Source organism: Polypterus senegalus, chromosome 2 (assembly GCF_016835505.1).
Source record: "Polypterus senegalus isolate Bchr_013 chromosome 2, ASM1683550v1, whole genome shotgun sequence".
NCBI lineage: Eukaryota > Metazoa > Chordata > Cladistia > Polypteriformes > Polypteridae > Polypterus > Polypterus senegalus.
Window position 1 is genome coordinate 265,530,590 of NC_053155.1, and position 21,985 is coordinate 265,552,574.

Here is a 21,985-nt window from a genome sequence, read left to right on the forward strand (position 1 = left end):
TTTTAAAGTTTGGCTGAAGTATTCAATCAATTAATCACACTGAGAGTGGTATGGACATGTAGTAGTTGTTTAATTTTTAACAGAATCCATATGTGATTTTATGTGAGCCACATAGCAGCCTTAGTCTTTCTATTTGTAGTTTTTTTTCTGGTGATATTTTACTTATTAACTTCTATAAACCTTTAAAGGCAGATAATAATGTTGATCAGCTAAATTTGTGAGTGCTATTCACATTGAATATACTGTGTCCCTTATGACCTTGTTCGCTGAATAATTTACTGGGAATTCACCATGCAGTCAGCTAAGATGAATATTTTTTCCTAGTGCCCCATGATGCTTTATGAAGCCAGTGTGAAATCACAGGGCTGTAGCAGCCATTCACTGCTGCTGTGAAATTGCCACTCGATCCCATAAAGGCATGTGTGATGTCATGACCCGATCCTGTCAGATTTGAAACACACATGAGTTTAAAATAAAAACAAAACTTGCAATATTTTCATTGGAGGGGTACATTAGTTCACTAAAATGAGAACCTTATGAGTACTCCCACCGTATATGTAACACTGATTTTTGTATACTCGATCAGTCTCTTGTGCAGCACTACATAGCTAATTATGCATGCATAATACACTGCAGCTACCAATCAAAAGAAGCCTTAAAGGAACCCTCCACCTGCCCGAGTTAGAATAAGACTCTGTGAAATAATGATAACAATAATAAAAAATTTTGCATTATTTCCAAATGATTTCTATCTTCTCAAAGCAAAAAAAAGTGCAAAGTGTCTGAGTAGAGATTGCAAACAAAAAATACTTTCCAGCTGCGCCTGCTTCATGGCATGGCCATTATGTGCCCCAAGATTAGAACTCTATAAGTGTATATATATATATATATATTTACATATTGCTAGCTTGAGGTGATTTATTGCATTTTATTGTGGTTATAGTGGTTATCATTGTGTCTGCATCTTTTGTTTGACAGTGGTGCCTCAAAACTCAGATCACATTTTTGACCACGATAATCAGTTCAGCATAGTTGGCAGACACTATCCACTATCCTCGCCTTCTGGGACAATAAAACACCATTTCGCCATTATAATTCACTCAGAAATAGCTCTGTTTCTCCTTCCCCATTGACTTCAACACATTTAGTGGAGTTCAGCGAAGTTCCTGAACATTTCTGTGATTAATCCAAACTCAAGGCAAAGTGAACTCTATGGGGTACATACATAGCTGATAGATAGATAGATAGATAGATAGATAGATAGATAGATAGATAGATAGATAGATAGATAGATAGATAGATAGATGTATTGACCTCAAGCTGAAATTGCAGTATTACAGCAGTTGACACACATAAAATGACACAGAAAACACTTCAAAGTGTAAAATAAATCAATCTCTCAATCAATCTAACAAATTATTATCAAGGCTAGTCTCTGACCTCCTGATATGGATTCAGTGGCTTTAAGAATGTTATTTTACATTATGTTAAGCCTTATGTGTAATATAAAATGAATTGGCACAGTTCATGTATTACAAATATACAGTGCCACTTTGTAACAGTCTTCTTCCATTCTGAATGTGATTTTATGTTTATTCTTCTTAAAGGATTGGATCTGAAGAAAAAACAATGAGAAGGCTTAATGTCAGCATTTAGTCAGCCTTGTGAAATTTTCCTTGGATTTATAACTTGGATCTTTGAAGTTGTACTCTTTATTTTACATATTTGGTTTTATCATCATTACAGGAGCCTTTCAATCCCAGAAAGTATCTCACTCTAAATTAAGTAAGCAGTGGTAGCTATTAGAATTTTACTCATTTATCTTCGTTTATTGCATCATGTTTGACACTGCATACAAATATTAAGCACTGGGGATCCTACCGGTTTAAATTCACTTTTGGCAGCCTACCATTTATTTTTATAAATGACAATGGGTTTATTTGACCCTCTTTACTTAATGTTGATTATCTTGTAGTGCTGCTCCATATTCCCCAGCCTGAGCTCAGGGGAGTTAATGATTCATCACATTCCTGCCAGCTAGGAAGAGCTTTGTGTTGCTAAGCAACAGATCAACAAGCTACTGGCTGCAAAGGAAAAGCCTTTAATGTCATAAGAAATATCACTTTGAAGAGAGAATTTCACTATTTTCAAGTGTAGAAGAGATGGTGGCATGGTGGAATGTAAGTGAGTAAAGAAATCCTACTTATAATACATATCAGTTGTACAGTACTGAATTTTTACTGTGCTTTTCAAATGTGTTCTTTTAAGACGTGATAGTAGGTACAGGAAGGCAAGCATATTGTATTGATGAGGTGATAAATCTCCAGCAGCCACTCATTCTCACAACTGCCTGAGCTTTTCTTATATCTCTCATTTGATGATTTGTTTAGTGTTTGGTATTGCATTTATAATTTGTGTTTTTATTCAGTGCCAAAGGCTGGCATTGTACCATTGTCAATAGTTTGGGAAATCATGCAGCTTGGAAAAGCAAAATTATGCCAATGCGCATATGTATTATTTGGGTGTTTTATGGAATAAATTGATATATCACCCATGATAGATTTATATCAAAATTGACTTTTTTTCTAAGTTTTAAATGAATTCAGACACTTTTGGTTGACTCAAAAGATGCTGTGGCAAATTCATTAAACCTTTTATAATGGAACTATACAGCTTAAAGAAAGCCTGTTCATAAAGCCATTGCTTTTCTGACTTGCTCATCCTGTCCAATGTCCATAATGGTGGAGTTGCATGCAAGGCCAGAACCGACACTGGATCAGACGCTTTGAGGCAGACCCCCACATTGACTTACATGGGGCCAATATGAATTACATTGCTTTACTGAGTAGGTATTAAGACAGTGGATCAGAAGTGGATCAAAAGTCTTATAAGTAAGTGCTATATTGGCAGAACACTGTCAGGTATATGGAATTTGAATTTGTGAGGTTCATACAAATATAACACCAAATCAAACACTCAACATAAAGAAACAATTAATATGATTTCCATATGATCCAAAAAAGAAGCCAACAAAGAAAAGAATAAAGGAGGTTCAACCAGGCAAAAATTGAAAAAACCCAAAATGCAAAAGAATCAAAATGACAAAACCCAAAACAGAATCCAAAATTCATAGTCAACTAAATAATATTATTACTAGCTAAGGCGAAGGCAAGTTATTTTAGAATGACTACAGAAACCTGGACACCATACTGCATCCAAAAATCATTTGGTGGTCTGCAACCAAAACATGCTTGTTAAGACGAGCGACTATTTATTTAATGTTTTACACATTTTTCTTTGATATTTTGGGAGTTCTGATTTTTAGGCCCTGTCCACAGTACTAAATTTTTATTTAAAAATGTATACATTTGTCTTCATTTTTTGCCTTTCATCCACACTACCCCGTGTTCTTGACCCCTGAAAACAGACATTTTAAAACACTCTGCAGAGCTACGCCCTGGTGTAAGTGCAACGTCCGTGCTGTGGCATGGACGAGGAAAATGGCGGTGGCCTCCCTGATCGGATTCTACTCATTACAACATCTCAATCACTGATTGGTCAGCCTTTACTAAAAAGACTGTATTCAACATAGTGGACACTGAAGGGCTGCTTTCCATGACTCTTGCTGTGTTGCTTACCTGTAGGCATCTAAATTGTGTTTTGTAAAGTCGAAATGCTGCATGCATGCGTAAAAGGCAAATTATTTACTGGTGGCTCACGGTTTTGCAATAAATCCTGTGGCCTCCGTAAAAATCAGACTGTAAATAACTCTGTTGACAGCCTCTAATCAATTATTATTACTTACATTTAATCTAATCAGGTAAGGAGGAACAAAATTCTGCAGTAAAACTATAAACAAGGCATTTAATAAAGTGGATGGGTGTAGCTCAAAATATTACAGAACAGAGAGACACATGAAAACACAATGCAGTAAAGCAAAGATACAGATACTCACACACTATTTATTTATTTACTTTTTCAGATTTAAAGATCACTTAAAAGTTTCACTTCCTTATACAGTATGAGTTGATGGATTTCAAAACCATTTTTATCAATCATTTCTTCATTAGAAAAAAAAATCTCTTTTCTTTCAAGGTTTTCTCTGGTCTCAGCTTGTGATTTTTGGCTTTGATAGTGGTGCCGCTATTCTCCCAGTTTCTCGATTCTTTTCATCTTTTGGCTCCATCTTTTCTCCCAATTACTTTTCAAATACAGTAACTCTGCTAAAGTTATTTATAAACACACAGCAAAGCACAAAATGGTAGTGCCTACAATTACAACTGAAAATTAAATGGCAGCTTTTGTGAAATCAAATTAATTTCAAAACTGAAATAAAGTACAAAATGTCTAAAAACACATAACATCACAAAATGCCTGAATTATAACAATCGTAATCTAACTGAAACATACTTAGACATTTTCATTAAATTCATTAAGAAGATTCTTAAGATCAAGATGTTATATTCATGTATTTTGCAGCTTTGTTCAAGTACTATTCTGGAATCTGACAACTCTGATCTTGCCTGATCATTTACCAATCAGAAGGGGAGTGAGGGTGGGCCGAGATCTCAATTGCATTATGTATCAGACAGGACTATTAGTGTAAATCTACAAAGGGGAAGTGGCACACCACTCTCTTTAGCTGCCTCCTGCCCTTGGCATAGAGACTGTGATGGGCAAAGTCAAAACACTTTCAGCAATCGACCTAAAGAAGACAGTTATTGCATCCTCTAATGCGCTGACCTTCTCTAACAGTCTCAGAAATAATTACCTCTTTCTGGATTTTCATATTTCTCTTGATATCAGTTTATCTTATTGGATTTTTACGTTTCTGTGGTGTGGCCCATAGGGGGTGCAACAGCAACTTACCCTAGACACAATCGCACAGAAAAAAGTCCTAGGTTCAAATAAGAATTTATTTGTAATGCAATACCTCCACAACACAATTCCACCTCAATATAATTCTCTTTTTTCTGTTTTCCTCTACCCCTCCTCCCAGACAAGCTTTTTTCATCCTCCACACCCAACTCCAAGGTGAGGTGGAGCGACTTCCTTTATATCAGACCCAGAAGTACTTTGAGAACCTCCACATTGCATACTAAAACAACTTCCAGGTCAGGTAGAAGCTCCTTAAAATCTTTCTTCTTACAACCCCCCTCCTTCCCCCACCAAATGGCTTACCCCAAGAAACCCAGCAAGGTTGCCCACTGGGACTACAACTCCTAGGCAGCCCTGCAGGTGTATACATGGGTGATCCACCTAAGGGATGCTGTCATCTGTCTTGTTCAGGGAGCAAGCGAGTCAGTCCCCCTCCAACCTTCCATTATAAAGGCCTGGTAAGGTACAATATATCCTAGCTAGGGTGCCAGCAAACCTGTGTCTTCTATGACAATGGCCATTATTGTTACATCTACAGAGTACAGTATAATGATATTGTCACTCTCTGGCACCATTATCAGTAAGCATAAGCACCAATCCTCAAAACTTCTGTTTTCCTGTTGTGTTTGTCTTTGTTATTTACCAACAAATCAATTTATTTCCTTCTTTTCTTTTGTGGGGGATATGCTGATGAGGTTATCACAAGAGCACAATGGGTCTTTACTAAGATTGGTGATATCTTCTGATTCATCTTATTTAAATGTAAACTTGTACCGAACCCCAACTTCTGTGTGCCAAGGTTGCCAACAGATTTGTGTAGAAATTAAGCCACTAAGTTTGTGAAATGAGGGATGGATGGAATTAGGCCAACACATAAGCCACACAGTATTTTACACCCCAAGCCCAAATATTAACAAAACACAAATGAAATATATCAAAATAGATTAAATATAATAAGCATCAAATATATTGTGTATGTATCTATTTGCAAACACAGCAAAGAAAGTGTAGGCGGAGAACGGACTTCCTGGCTAGAATAGAGGATATTTCATTACTGGACAGGGAGGCCAGTGTGACGACACAAGCAAATTGGCCTGGCAGGACATGGAAATAAATTTGTACCCAGCTGGTATGCTTTAAAGGATGATGTTCCATCCTCCATACTGTATATTAGGTGGCAGTGGTCCTCATATAGTAACCAAATAGGGACACCTAAAGGGGTGCTTGGGAGTTGGAGTCCTGAAGTACAGCCCTGCACCAGGGGTTCCTGGTGATAGATATATGGCGCTGTCAGGGGCGGATCTCCCAACTTTTTCTATTACCCGGAAGTGCTTCCTTGAGAACACCAGAAACATTCCTGGGTCCAGCTTAAGAGGAGCCCACTGCATCATATTAGATAGTCAGAGTTGGGAGGCAGCAGGAAACACTCAGCAGAGGATGGAAAATGGAGAATTGTTTAATTTAATTGTATACTTGTGGCTAATTTCTGGAGAGGGGATTGAAAAGTGCCTTGTAAGAATAAATATCTTTAATTTTATTTGAAAAGAGTGTGGTGTACTACGGTGGGCTGGCACCCTGCCTGGGGTTGTTTCCTGCCTTGTGCCCTGTGTTGGCTGGGATTGGCTCCAGCAGACCCTGTAGTTAGGATAGAGCGGGTTGGATAATGGATGGATGGGTGGATGAAGAGTGTGGCGTATTGTTGTGTCTTGGGTTTGGGGCTCACAAAGTTAATAGCAAACATAAAAATCGAATGCCATAAACAACTTCCCCACAACATCAAACGATATGTATAATCCAAAAAAGTCTTTACTGTATGTGATGGGCATGGACCCTGAAATGCAAACAACAGTTAGTAGAATGAAAGATGTGGTAGAATTATCCCCTTTTGGACACTGCATCTCAGAAAAATGGATAATGAACACAATCCTACCACCAGAGTCCAGAAGATGAATGATCTTCTGAGGTGTGCCTCTTCACAAAGAGCAACCGTAGGCAGGAATGGGAAAATGGGCATCCAACGGCCATACAAGATCGTCTTCCGCTGTGAACATCCAGTTCATAAAGGGATTTTGGGTGCTCACAGTGATGAAATTGGTGGAAAATGAAAAGTCAAACATCCTTCTCTTCCAGTTTTATATGTAGTGTGCCTACAACTACACAGTACAATTCCCATAAGCCCCTCCTCATCGGTGCAAACCTGTTTAAAGGCAAAGACCTCCTGTTTACAAACCAGGTATCTGAGCTACAAGTATTGTTATTTACATTTAGTAATCACCAAACAGGACATATCACTATATTATATTAAAAAAAAACCCAGGGATGAGACAAGACTTTTTCAGAGAGATAATTTCAAGTCCTGTGAGATGAGACTTTGTGCCAAGTGATTTAACCACGCTCACAGTCCACTCACGTCTCATTTGTGAATACTATTATCAGACACAGTTCCTGTGCTCTCAGCTCTTATACATTTTAATGTTTTCCTCATTTTAATGCAAGACATACAATCTATTTGCTTCCTTCAATGTATTCCTTTTCTGGACAATAATTTTATACGTTTTAGACGAAACATCAATGACTAAGCGAAGAAGAAAGGGCAGTGCATAGAAAAGCGTTGGAGAGAGAAGAATTTAAGAAAGAACAATAATAATCTAAGTTCAAATTCGGAAAATAAGGAAAGTTATAATCAGCCCAGACCTTAAGTCGGAGGCTTGTAGATCATGTAATTCATGTTGCCATCAGGGAAAAGTAGTGTTTCTTCCCAATAAAGAGAAATAAAAGATTTGTTATTTGGTGAAAGTGAAATCCACAAACACTACAGGCAAAATATCCGAAGCTACAATAACCTGTTCGCGCTTGCATCAATCAATGCTCAAAACGTAGATTTACACAATTCAGGACCAGGCCCGTCGCGACAAGACAGGCAAACCAAGCAATTGCTTGGGGCCCCGAGCTGGCCAGGGTCCCCAAGACAACGACTGGTTAAGAATAAAATGCAGCGACAAACTGTGTGAGCGCCCCATTGATAGTGAATGCAGTAAAGTGCAATGACACTGTTATCGGGATCCCCTCAAGGGGGCCCCCCTCGCTGACAGCAACCAGCCAACCACGCGATCTCTGCTGCCGGCAAAATACAAAACTTCCTCGGCAGTCATGAAGCGGAATTATGCTTCAGGAAGCCAAAAAAGAAAGAAGAGAAAATTACATGAGGTCCATGGTGGGCCAAGAAAGGCTCACAGGACTGGCACTTATGTCAATTGAGCGGGATGTTCGCCAGTCTTTGGACATGGAGGACATTGTGATTGCCTTTGCAGAAAACAAGGCTCGCAAACAGCAGTTTTAGATAATTTGCACATGTATGTGTGTGTGTGTTTTTAAGTATGTTGGATTTAGTTATTGTGCACTTTTTTAATGTATATTTGATTTTATGGTACAGTGGTGTTTTTTGCAAATGTTCAATTGTTGAAAATGTTAAAATTTTATGCACTTTATATGCAACAGCAGTATTTGCACTGTAAACCTTTTTTATTTATATAAAGTGTGAGTGAATTTAAACTGTATGGCTATGCTGTGGTTCCTTTGCGTGCGTGCGTGCGTGCGGGGGGCCTCCATGTCCATTTTGCTTGGGGCCCCCAAATTCCTTCAAACGACCCTGTTCAGGACCATGCACTTTGAGAATTTGTGGTACTGGAACAATTAAAGCTACTACAAGTTTAATTTCAAAGAAACCACAATTCGGTCAGGTTTATATTTATGATCACGGAGAAGCAGTGCAACATAGAATCGAAAGAGTTAAATGATTGGATGTATTAGAAATTCTACAGCCAATAATGGATACAAATCCATATGTCCAAAAGTATTGCACTTTACACAAAATTTATCTGAAAAACATGGACAAAGTAGTTTTCTTGGATTTCTATATGAATCCAAAAGATCATGATGGCATTTATAATAAACCAACATGTAACAAATTGTCAGCGATAATAGTTTTGAAAGACGGAGATATCAAAGACAGAGTTGATATTCATGTTTATCCAGAAGCACCACAAGCGACAGATTCGGGAAATGACTAGCGTGTAGGGCCTGCATGGGGTTTGGTAAGTGAAGCGAGCAGGGCGCTGAGCCCCTTAGTTATACAAAAAGGAAAACTCTCTTTGTGGTAACCACCTGAAAAAAAGGGCTGCCAAATATTTCATGACAGAATCCCCTGGCATATATATATATATATATATAGTAAATAAATCAAAGAAAATTTGGGCTATGGCCCGATTTACACACTGTTTGATGTCTCGCTTTCAATATTGACGTGTAATAGAAACTCCCTTGGTTTTGAAACTTGTCCGATCTTGTCTTGTCATTATTGCTAAAATCTCTGCTATTTGCAAGCAAAAAGACAGTGAACAAGGACCAGCCATTCCACACATGGATAGGTACTTTTTCTTATTTTTAAGATTTTCAGCCTCAGTTCTCTTCCCTTCTACTGAAGTGCTTGTGCACTGTAGCTGCAATCCAAACTGCAGAAAAGTGTAGTATAAATTCAGGAGTAGTTCACAGTCTTTTGAACTGTTGTATCCCAAAATGGAGCATTATAGGAAGGATCTGTGTAATTTAACACATCAGCGCACTATATATTTCATAGTGATCATATAAATAATTTTTGGCCACCATTAATGATTAGAAAGAAATTTTACAAAAACAAAATTAAAATTTTAGGGTAAAACATGTCTGAAAGAAGCAAACAAAGGGTACAAGATAACTAAATTTTAATTGATACCTAAGGTAATTTTTTTCACATTCTTGCTACAAGACAATAACTTGATGAACTCATTATCCTCAGCCACAGGAAACTATTTCCTTTACCCGCAGCCAGCTGCTCTGGCGCATGTGCTCAGTTAATTTACAATGAAATAAAGCCAATTCTGTGCAGCTTATGAAATTAGTGTGTTATCCGATTTATTGCACATCACAGTAAAATTGGATGCAAGGTTCTTTGCAGGTTACATAACAGGCAGCTGTCGTTCTAAGAAATTCATTGCTTTTCTCTATAAACCCGCTATGGTTTAACCAATTTAAAAAGTTTATATGGTTTAATGTCAGTTCAGTTACTGCACAATCCTTAAATCAATCTTCCTGATTTTTACTGTTTAGAGATCACATTTGTTATGTTGTAAGGAACTGTAGAAAATTGTCATAGCAATACGCACAAAAGGAATGTTTTAGGATTATGGCGTGAAAACCAGTGTCCATGAAAAAAGCACTTCCAAAGAAATGACAAATATCTATACTATGCACAGAAGGCACTCAGATTTAGAATCAAATTTAGGCCAATACTCAGAGATTTCGTTTTATTTTTTTCTAATACAGAATATCTCATTAAGCTTTTAAAAATATGCAAATGAATACTCTACACAAGATTTATGTAATAGGAAGATAACAGAGAAGATCATTTGCATTAGTGCAAAGCGAGCACAATACTGTAGTCCCTTTGTTGAGTTTTCAGTCTCATTCCTCGTCATTTAATTAATCTAGTACTTAGTTTTGAACAAACTACTCATATTTATTTATGCATTTTTTTTCTAAAAGGTGAAATAGAATAGAAGCAGCAGAGCATAGAGGACAGCTTTTTACAAAACCAGGAAGAGGTCATCTTATATTGTTATCTGTAATCCAAAGAAATGTATATGTATGTATTTATGTTTGAATATAAACTGCTCAAAAAATTAAAGGAACACTTTGAAAACACATCAGATCTCAATGGGAAAAAATGCAAATCTAGTGAAAAAACAGTCAGAATAGATGAGGAGGGAAAAATGTCAGTGGCCTCCACTTGTTAAGCATTCCTGTTTTGGGGGTCATCTCATTGTTGCCTCCATAGTGCAACTGTTGTTAATTTCATTAGCACCAAAGCTGAAACTGATAAACAAGCCCCTCTGCTACTTAACTGACCAGATTGATATGCCAGAGGTTTCATTGAGTTGATGCTCTACTCTGATTAGATAGATAGATAGATAGATAGATAGATAGATAGATAGATAGATAGATAGATAGATAGATAGATAGATAGATAGATACTTTATTAAAAAGTGTTCCTTTAATTTTTTTGAGCAGTATATATATATATATATATATATATATATATAGGTTTACAGTTTTGTCTTGTATTATTTATTAATTATTGCATAATTTATTTTTATTATTTATCTTCTTTTTATTATTATTGTGTGCTTCAGTGTAGGAATTATAACTTGCATGTCTTTTTTTCCATGTGAACAACTGTAAATCTACTTTTGCCCACCCATGTGATACATAATCAGAGCAGGTTAGAAATAATGTAAGTAGGAAAATTTGAAAGTCTCAAAAAAATTAGAGTAAAGATTGCATTAGCGCAAACAAACGGAAAACATTACTCAGTGAAATAACGGAACAGCGAAAAGAGATCGAATAGTGTTTGTGAGGGGGAGAAGAGAGACAAGGCAGTGACTTTAAAACGTTCAAAGCGCCGCACAAAATGCAGATCACGTGGCACGGGAGCAGCAGCAAGCCAGCAGCTGATGGAGCAAAGTGGAGGTAAAAAAAAACCTGTTATTTGATTCCCATTGTATCACCGTTAAAGAGGGGATTTGGAGGAGTGACCATTTCTCCTTGGGGTGCGTTCAGCCCCCCTCTTTACAATGGCGCATAGTGCTGGCAGGGGAGAGGGGTAGGAGTGCAAAGTGCAGATCACGCAGTACGGCAGCAGCAGCAAGCCAGCAGCTGATCGGGCAAAGAGGAGGTTAAAAAAAAAAGGAATTTGTTTCCCATTGTATCACCGTTTAAGAGGGGGTTTCGGAGGAGCGGCCCCGTCTCCTTGGGGTGTGTTCAGCTCCCCTCTTCACAACCGTGCATAGCGTTTGGCAGGGTAAAGGGGTTGGCGAGTGAAGCAAGCAGAGGGCAAAGCCCCCTAGTAGATATAAAGATATATAGATGAATGTATATTGTCACACATGTGTGATTAGGAAGAAGCTGTATAGACCAAGTGAGGGTAAAGCCACGCCAGGCCAGGGGGTGGCAGGGTACAGTAAACCTTCTTCTGTTGTCTCTAAAGACCAAAAATAGGAAAACCTGTCTGATTCGACCTTGAAGATGTCACTTCTGGTTCCGGCGCCCAGAAGAGCACCACTTCCGGTTCCAGTACCAAAAAGCACATTACTTCTGGTTCTGGTGCCAGAAACATGTCACTTCCAGCAGGCCCGCCGCCAGAAATATTTGGGCTCCAGACAACTGAGTACGTGTGGGCCCCTCTGCCATCCCCCGGGTCCCCACATGCCAAAACCTTCAAATACGTATACAAAATGATCACAATTTAGTTTATTCGACAGCGACAATGCTGCATTTATGAATACCATACTTGATGAGTTAAGCCTTCTCGCACACCAAAGTTTGACTGCGAGAAGGAAAGCCAGTGCTAACGGAAGCTCGTAGTGGAATTGAAACAATACATTAATGAGATAGGCCTATGTATTATCTAACATGTAACGGTACAATTATACCAATGCAATGAATAGGAGTAACATCTGAACATTTTAATATATACTAACGGTTAGGGTTATCTACATGGTGTACAATCAGTATGGTAACTTGCTGTATCAAACTTCAAAGTTTTCAAAAAATCCGGGTGATCCAGAATCTTTAGTGATACACACAAAACCAACACACACTCGTCACTGCTTTAAAAGTAACACTAAACAAACACCCAAGCGAATGAATTATCAAACTACGGAGACGGACTTCTGCTACACCATACACGTCAACATCCACGATAGTGCACAACAATATCGCTGCTGTCCGAGACAGAACAGCGCCTGTGTGTGTGAAACGGAAGTATTCAATTACAGCGGCAAAGTCAATCCATTATCCACGTACCCTGTTCAACAAACATACGACTCAACGTCAAGCTCAAGGACTTCGGCGTCGGCTCTCCGTTGTCTTTGAGAAGCGTGCTGCTGCCGGCCCTCTTTGACAAGCGTGCTTCACACGACACAAGCACGATATCTACTTGCATGGAGTGTGCGGCTATTAAAACACTCACTTGTATAGTTCTAAGCTAAATGATTTAACTTTTCTATTACATGTAACTTGAATAATTGTCCGAATATGTATCTACGCGCACAACATCAGCATAAAGAAAATCAAGCGTGAAGGGGCCCCCTTCCATTAGGGCTCCGGACCAGAGTCCCGTTTGTCCCCCCCTGGCGACGGGCCTGCTTCCAGGTTCATTATATCACTATTTTTATTTTTAAAGCCCTTTTGCAGCCAGGGAAATTATATGGGTGGCTGCCCCAAACCTTTTTAAGTGTGTTGAGTCTAATAATTTCACAATATATAAGGTATTTGTATATGTATATGTAATATATATATATATTGTGGACGCGGCCGAACACAGACAGGCGGACATGTTGCAGTTCCACCACCACACGTTTATTTACACTATAAATATTATTTACAAGTTCAAAAGTGCACCCAGACAAACCCCAACTCAGTCCTGGCCACTCAATGCCTTTCTTCGGGCCGCCTCCACACTCTCTCTGCCTCGTCCTTCTTCCACACGACTCCAGCCCCGAATGAAGGGAGACGGCCCCTTTTATACATGTCCTGGATGAGCTCCAGGTGTTTCCGACACTCCCCCGTTGTGCAGCTCACCGGGTGTCCTCTTTAATCTTTCCCCCCGCACTTCCGGATGTGGCGGAAGTGCTGAGGTAACAGGTCCCCAAGGCATTGGGGCGCCTCCTGGCAGACTACAGGCCCCTGCAGGGTGGGGCTTCCATGCCCTCAACCCGTGGCCCCCAAAGCAACCAGGGCGGCCCCCACGTGATCCAGGGTGGGCACAGACCCACAGCCGGTCCCGGCTGGGTCGTTGCCCCTGGCATCCCTGACAATATATACATTTTTATATATGTATGTGTGTGTGTGTGTGTGTGTATGATTATATGTATGTATGAACTGAAAGGCAGCCAAGGAAGATTGGAGTACCACCCTGGTAATAACTCTGTTTAATAGCCAACCGAAAAGACAGTTGATAATGGCTCAAACAACAAGTGAGTCTTCATAATTACTGACAGCAGTTAGCAGTAGGAGCTCTGCCCTCTGGATCAGTCAGTTTGGAATCTGATGTCACTTTCCACCACTTTATATTCTGGGGACGGGAAGGCATGGGGTTTCGTGGGTGGTGGGCAGGGTCAGGCATCCCTCTTGGGTACTTTAACTTGGCTCTGGAGGAGGAAGGAGAAGATAGCATTAGCGTCAGTGCCCTGTTCTGTTCCAGGTAGTATTGCTTTCCTTGCCTATTTGCTGTATCAGTGCTCAAAGTGGGCCAGTACTTACCTTTTCCAATTTCAATATAGAGGACCGGCACCTTTCTCTATCGAATCTTGAAGGGCCCCCCTCCCAGTTGATGTTTCACCATACAGGCACCTTATTTTTAGTGTACCTGAGAGCACTGGAACCTTTGAGTGAATATTGTAGGGGGACCTCTCCTTTGATCACTTTTTAATCGAGTGTCACTGTATATCCATAAAAAATCACTGCCAGTAAAGTGGTTCTACTTGATGAACTGTCCTGTATAATATTAAACATATGTTCACAGCATGCTCTCATAATAAAAAGTACACATCAATCTATTTATTTTTCATCCTAATAGGATCAGTGCAAGATCAGAAGCAACTTTGGATGGGATGTCAGTCCACACCAGGACACAATCACTCATTCCAAGCACAAATTCCATGAAACACACACTTAGTGGAACAAGTAGCACAAAATACACAAAGAACTTAAAATAAATGTACTAAAGCCTAACTTCTCTAATAATTAATAATAACAGTAATGATGCACAATAACATCTTGCCTCGTGGAAAGCTGAATATTTGATTTCACAATGACAGCAGTACTGGATAGAACAAATACTGCTAGACACTACACACAGGGCTGGCATCCTACCAGGATGAGAAAAGACATCTATCTGTATGTATTTAAGATAAATGTAAATTAAAAGCATCTTTATCTGACTTTAACATTAGCACACTATATTTGTAAAAGAGGCTTTTAGAAATATTAGGCAACTTCCATTATAATAAACAATACAAAATACTTAAGACATCAAAAAGCACTGAGAGCCTGAAGTGCTAATAGATGGGCCTTTAGTGCTCACATTCCTTATCTATTATTCACAACATGCCGCTAATCAAAATGTGAGCTGCCCCCGTCTGTCAGTCGTAAGGCAAGTGTGCTTTTGAGCGATGTGTTTTAACAGACACTTCAGCATCCAGAAATAGATTAGCCGGCTTGCACTAGTCTTCTTCTAAAAATAATAAAGATGCCTTTCGCACATGTTAACACATCTCCACTGCATACCAAGTTGAAATCAGCCAAATGTTAATGTCATTGTTTCCTTTAAAGCTGGAATAAATTACTTCTTAGTTTAACCGTCGATTTCTGGATGCTCATACTGTAATGCTTTTCACAGTTTCGCATATTAGTGCCACAAAAGCCACGACGGTATAGAGATGGCCATATCCTGCGCTAAAGAAGAAGGATCATAGCTTTTTGGGCAAGAGGAATATTGCTTTAGCTCAGTGGTGAGAGTCAGTCATTTCTGCACTCCTGTTATATTCTGAGGAGTGGAGTGGACTGACGTACAGGAGGTGTGCTGTGAATCTGAAAGGCTCATTCCAAATCAGTGGGTCATGTTCATGTTGATCATGTCTTCAATTTAACTTTACACGTTTCCAGGAATATTACAGAGGTGAGGTTTAGCTATCTGCATATAGACAGTTATAAAGTGCTTTATGCAGCTGAGCTGGCTTTGGTTTATTGCTTTTTCTTTATAGTTGGATATTTGCTGTCTTTATAACTGATGTATCCACCCTGCAGTTTGTAGAGGTTAACAGACTGATTCAATACAGTTTGCAGTCACAACCTTATAACAGCAATGATGGCTCTTCTCCTTAATGGCTTTGGATGGTGTAGTAAAGAGACAGGACTGGGGTGGCATGGTTTACACTTATGGATTTCATTACTGACACAATGCCATGTAAGAACTCCAGCTGCGGTGTCCTTGTAGATGAGTGTGGGCTTCTGCTCACCCCCTGGAGTGATTCTGGTGCTTGATCTTGATTGGTGACTTTACACCATCTAACATCAGAGGCCTCACTTTGTTACTAGTGGGCCAAAGTGATGCCAGGGTGTTATGTGGAAATGTGAATGAGCACTGTGGGTGGACTGTCTATGTCAAGAGCTTTTAGACACACTTTCAGATGGATTGCTTTTTATAAGCTTAGTGGCAGAGATGTTTTGGAATTAAAAAAAAGAATTGTCAGATGCCTAGGCCTAAATGATTATAATAAACAATCAGTGAAAAACTGTCAAAATGAAAAGGATTCTCTAAATCATAGCCATTAAACAAAACCAAAGTCACAACTTTTTTGAATCGTTTTGAATCATTTACAAAAATATGGCCTGAAAAAATAGTTTTGTGTTCTAAAAATGACAAGGGGACAACAGTGGGGAAAAGTATCAAAAGAATCATCAAAAGGCACAAAACGGTCAAAGCCAAAATAGAAATCCAAACAACTAATTTGAAAAACAAGGTGTGGACAGAGATGGAGAAGAAAAACACTCCAGTTACAAACCAATCACAAGCAATGCACCAGGGTAACCATGATTCAGAAAAGACAAAATGGCAGCATGAAAGACAAAATAAATAACAATAGCAACAGACAGATAAAATACACCATATATGAACTAATAGCAAATACCCAGCAAATCAAGATGGCAACCAGAACTCTTCAGAACTTAGTTTGGTCAAAGTCTCCCACTAAACCTTTCCTTTATTTTGTAACAAAGTTTAGCCACTGCTTTCCCCTTAGTGGCCATTAGATAAAACATGTCTGTTATAAAGCTTCAGATAATGTATAGCAACTATGTAGTGTCACAGCAGCAATGAAAACCAAAAACACAAAATTGTGGTGGCCATACAAGCAAATACTCAAAATGGAAAAACTATCTGACAAAATGGCATCGGCTGTGGATCCCATCATCATAACAATAATAAAACAAAAATAAAAAATACATGTTACCAAGAGTGTTAACTTGGCCCCTGCCTTGTGCTCCATGCTGCCAGTACAAACACCAGCTTCTCACAATGCTGAACTGGATTAAACAAGTTTGAAAATGGATAAATAAAGAGGTGGACAAGTGGGAAGGCCAGCCTATCAGACAGGAAGCCACAGGGGGACATCAGTATTAATGTATCTTGTGTTCTTTTGGTAATTTAAGGTCTCCCTTGTGTGGTTTATTTTAAATAAATACTCCAATATTGATATTCTGAGTGTGGTGAGATTTCATGAGTGTACATCCTCCTTTTAAAGTCAGTAGTATTGTTTACTTATTACTTTGATGTCACCTTATAAGTTTGGGATTTCAGTGTATTAAATGATTGTTTTTAATTGTGATGTTATGTTTTGTACACACAGTCTATGACTGACATCTTGACATTTACATACACATACAGGACACGTTCCTCTAGATTCGTCTTGCAGAGTGGCTGACTTTAAGTTTCAGCCTTCTCTGTGCCATTTGGATCGCCTGATGTACTGTAGCTGTGCACACTGAAACAGTGAAATATTGCCACTTCACAGTCTTTGCCTTTTGATATCTGCATATTTCCCTCAACTTCATCATCACTGACCAATGATGCTCATAAAGTTGGATGTCTTGTTTAGATGTCCAAGAAGGAAACAGGCATCTGGGCAGGGAACAACAACAACAACATTTATTTCTACAGCATGTTTTCATACAAATGATGTAGCTCAAAGTGCTTTACAAGATGAAGAAAGAAATGTTTAAAAAATATACAGTATATAAAAATAAGATTAGGCAATACTAATTAAAGAATAAAGTAAAGTCCGATGCCTAGAAGGACAGAAAAAAACAAAACAAGAAGCTCCAGAGGACAGGAGAAGAAAAAAACAAAATCTGCAGGGCTTCTAAAGCTACAAGACTGCATAGCCTCCACTGGGCATTCTACCTAACATGAAGTGATCTAAATCAGTCATCATGGTTTTCAGGCTTCACATGGAAGAAATAGACGATGATGGTCATGTAGACCTCTGGTCTTCAGGCCATCAATGTAGAGACTGCATGCACTTGATCGGGTGGTGGTGGTGCAGATTGTCACCACAGAAAACTGGTAAAAGAACAGCAGAGAAAGTAGAGGTTAGTACGTATTGCGGAGCCATGATAAAAACGCTAATTAAATGCATATGTAGAATATCAGAATTACACTAAAACAAAGCTATGAGAAAGCCATTTTAAAATAATGGGTTTTTAGCTGTTTTTTTAAAATGCTCCACCGTATTAGCCTGGCGAATTAAGCTATTCCAGATTTTGGGTGCATAACAGCAGAAGGCTGCCTCACCACGTTTTTTAAGTTTAGCTCTTGGAATTATAAGCAGATACTCATTTGAAGATCTAAGGTTACAATTTGGAGTGTCAGGTGAAAGATATTCAGAAGTATAGGATGGAGCGAGATTATTTAAGGCTTTGTAAACCATAAGCAGTATTTTAAAATCAATTCTAAATGGCATGGGTAACCAACGTAGGGACATAAAAACTGGAGAAATGTGCTCAGATTTTCTTTTCCTAATTAAGATTCTGGCAGCTGCATTCTGCACTAGTTGAGGAGCATAATTTCATATCCAAAGGAGAGGTTAGTGCAGAAGGACAGAGGGGTTGGCTGGCTGGACAAAAAAGCAACTTTATGCCCAACTGGAATAAGACTGCGCCACCACCACCTACTCAAAGCATCATGATGCTCCAACAATGATGGATGGATTAAAAGCCAGAAGTCTACGTGACCATCATCATCAAGTCCTTCCATGAGAACCCTAAATCCAAAGAGGAATGTTTCATTTATGTTAGGTAGAATGCCCAGAGGGGACTGGGCAGTCTAATGGTTTGGAATCCCTACAGATTTTATTTTTTTTCTCCAGCCGTCTGGAGTTTTATTTTGTTTTTTCTGTCCACCCTGGCCATTGGACCTTACTCTTATTCTATGTTAATTAATGTTGACTTATTTTATTTTCTTACTGTGTCTTTTATTTTTCTATTCTTCATTATGTCAAGCACTTTGAGCTACTTTTTGTATGAAAATGTGCTATATAAATAAATGTTGTTGTTGTTGACTGTTGGGAACAATTCCATCCCCCATATGGCATGTGGTAGTGGTATTGTTTTGGCAGCCCAGTTGGGAATCCCACAGGGGTGCTTGGGAGTTGGTTCCGGTAGTGAAGCCCTTTCAAGGGGCTGAAAGAGGGCACTGTTGAGGGAAGACCTCCTTACTTTCCATATGACCTGGAAGTGCTTCCAAGTGATCATGCAATGGCACCAGAAGCATTCCCTGGTCCAGTTTGAAAAGGAGCCCACCTCCTCACATCGGGGACTCAGAGTCGGAAGGCAGTGGGTGACACTCAAAGGAAGAGCAATAGGAGAACGTGTTTTGATTATAGTTGTGGATGGTCATTACTGCACATTTAGTGACTTATTTATAATAAAATGTTTAATTTGCATCCAGGACTGTGTGGAGTAGCATTATATGTGAGGATTGGGGGCTCAGTGGCGCCCCCTTTGTGGTTACACTTATGCTAATCAATTTTATAACACAGAGGCTGAAGTTAATTGATCCATTGTATGTATTGTCAAAGCAAAGTTTGTTTTAGTGACCAAGACACACGTAAACAACTGTCCGTGTCGTGTAACTGGCCATTCTGTCATGTTACATACTATACACTTCCATTTACAGTATGTAGCTCACCTGGGTGTCTGGCATTGCTATCTCTGGGTCCTGGGTTCAAATTATGGCCTCATAAATTTTCATGAAGTGTTTGCAGGTGCGAAAAGCTGAGGAGGAGAATTAGCTTCTCAATTCTGATTGGTGGTGAGTGGCCCCTAAATTGGACCAATTTGGCTTCTTCACCACTGTTTCCTCCTGCTACTCAGGTGTGAAGTGGTACCACACATTCCCAGCTGCCCGTCCCTTTGTCCCTTCATGTGCTCTGCCCAGCTCCACCTTACCTGGGGTTAGAGGCACTCCATATACCACACTACTGCCCTGGCTATCTGCGAGTTGTCCCAAGCCCAGGGTCCAATCTGAGGCTTGTTGGTGGCAACACATCTAAGCTGGCAGGCTTCTGCAGTCAGGAGTAGTGTCCAGTAGAAATGACATGTCAGTGCCACGTTTTACCTGCTGTTCACCTCTTTATATCTGGCTTCTCTAAATATTTCCAGTCCCTCCTCCCAAAAGACAGTCCACCTTCCCCTGAGGAGCACGTCCTACTGAGCTCCTTACAGAATATTGTGAAGGTTAATTTCAGATTCATTCTGTGCTACAAACTTAAATAACAGCTCATTGTTTAAAATGCACTACCTGATGCAGCTTTGAGTTATAACAACATGTCTTACAAATTTTAATTGAAATATAGAAGGTTTGGCAGACTTATAAACATATGTTTTGTAGTTCAGCAGTGACTATGGGTCTTTTATCTGTTTGGGCCTGAAACTGTTCCTTAATTGGAATCCATGCTTGCTTGTTTCCCCCAGTGTGCATTTACAGATGGTTTACTTTGTCCTACTTAATCAAGATGTGTTTAATGTTATTTTAGTACACAGAATCAGATTCTATTTCTTCGTTAAGGGGGAGCCATTTTCTAATTCTATTTATATGCTGTGAGTTTGTACCAAGCAGTCAGTCCCTAATGCTGGCACGCAGGCATAAGTGAAAAAGCATTCTTATTAGATGGCAGCTCTGGTGGTGTTGTGCATGCCTGGATCTGCTTTTCATTAGCTTTGTCAGTTTCTAGGGAATCGCTTGTAGTTGACCTGACAAAAGATACTGGGCACAGGCCTGTGTGAGAACTGGATATTGGAGAAACATGTTTGTAGGAAGTTAAGTTCAAGTTCAGGTTTTTTTATGGTGTTAGGGTCCTAGAGTGACCCTTTACTGCCCTACATACTCTTTATCATGTAGAAATCTTAACAAAATGTCTCAAAATCCATACACTAACCACACTGGCAGGTATTGTAGATCAGTGCTTCCTCCTTTCCTTTAAAATTCTATAATCCCATGGCAACTGGATGGAGCAAAAGGACACAGAGTCACATATTTAATTATGTATTATAGAGGACAATTATAATAATTTATTATAAATAATCCCATATAAAGCAAAAGGAATGTGGCATTACAAACCAATACAACCTGATAGTGCTAGATGTGTTGTTTCAGGTGGCACATAAATTTCTAGTTACATTTAATTCTTTTTGGGCAGTTCATTTCTGACAAACAATGACATAGGGCAAATATGGCCTTTCTGAGATAACTGGCCTTCTTAAGGTGCTGAAATGGTATGAGACAGACAGAGTGAGAGGAAGAGAAAGAAAGTGGGGTGTTTGGGATAGGGAGACCAAAGTTATACCAGCTCCTATCACACGTCATGGACCAATGGGTTATTGTGAAAGAATGGCCCACCTGATTTAGTGACTAATCCTAATCAGCCAAAACCCAGATGCCAACTCTCTGCTTCATACCAGTTTTAAATGGGACCCCATTCCAACTGTAGGCCAACTTTGTTGCCCTTTCATCTCAGACTAGCGGGCCAGTTTATGGATGTCCTGGGGAGAATGGCGCATAGAATGTCCTGCACCAGTGTTGTGCATGAACCAGCTCAAAAGAGCACTTTCATTGAACAAGCTCACTTTTCTAAGAACAGTAAACTTAACGTGACGCATTTGCGAGTGAAGAACCTGAATGTGAGCTAGTTTAGATTTATGTGACATTCTGGATCTGGTTTAGGTCCAGATTAAACATTTTACCTTACCCTGTAATGTAGGGGTGGAGCCAAATCTGAATACGGTATTCGGATAAGCACAAATAGTGGATTTTTACGAATATTTATTTCGTACAGTTTTTGCCATTTATTTGTATTCGGAAAAAATAACATAAAATTAAATAGGCACTGTCTGTGTCTGCCTGCTTGTGCTTAAGCTGCATCCCTGCTGACACGAGCATGCTGTGAAGCTCTGC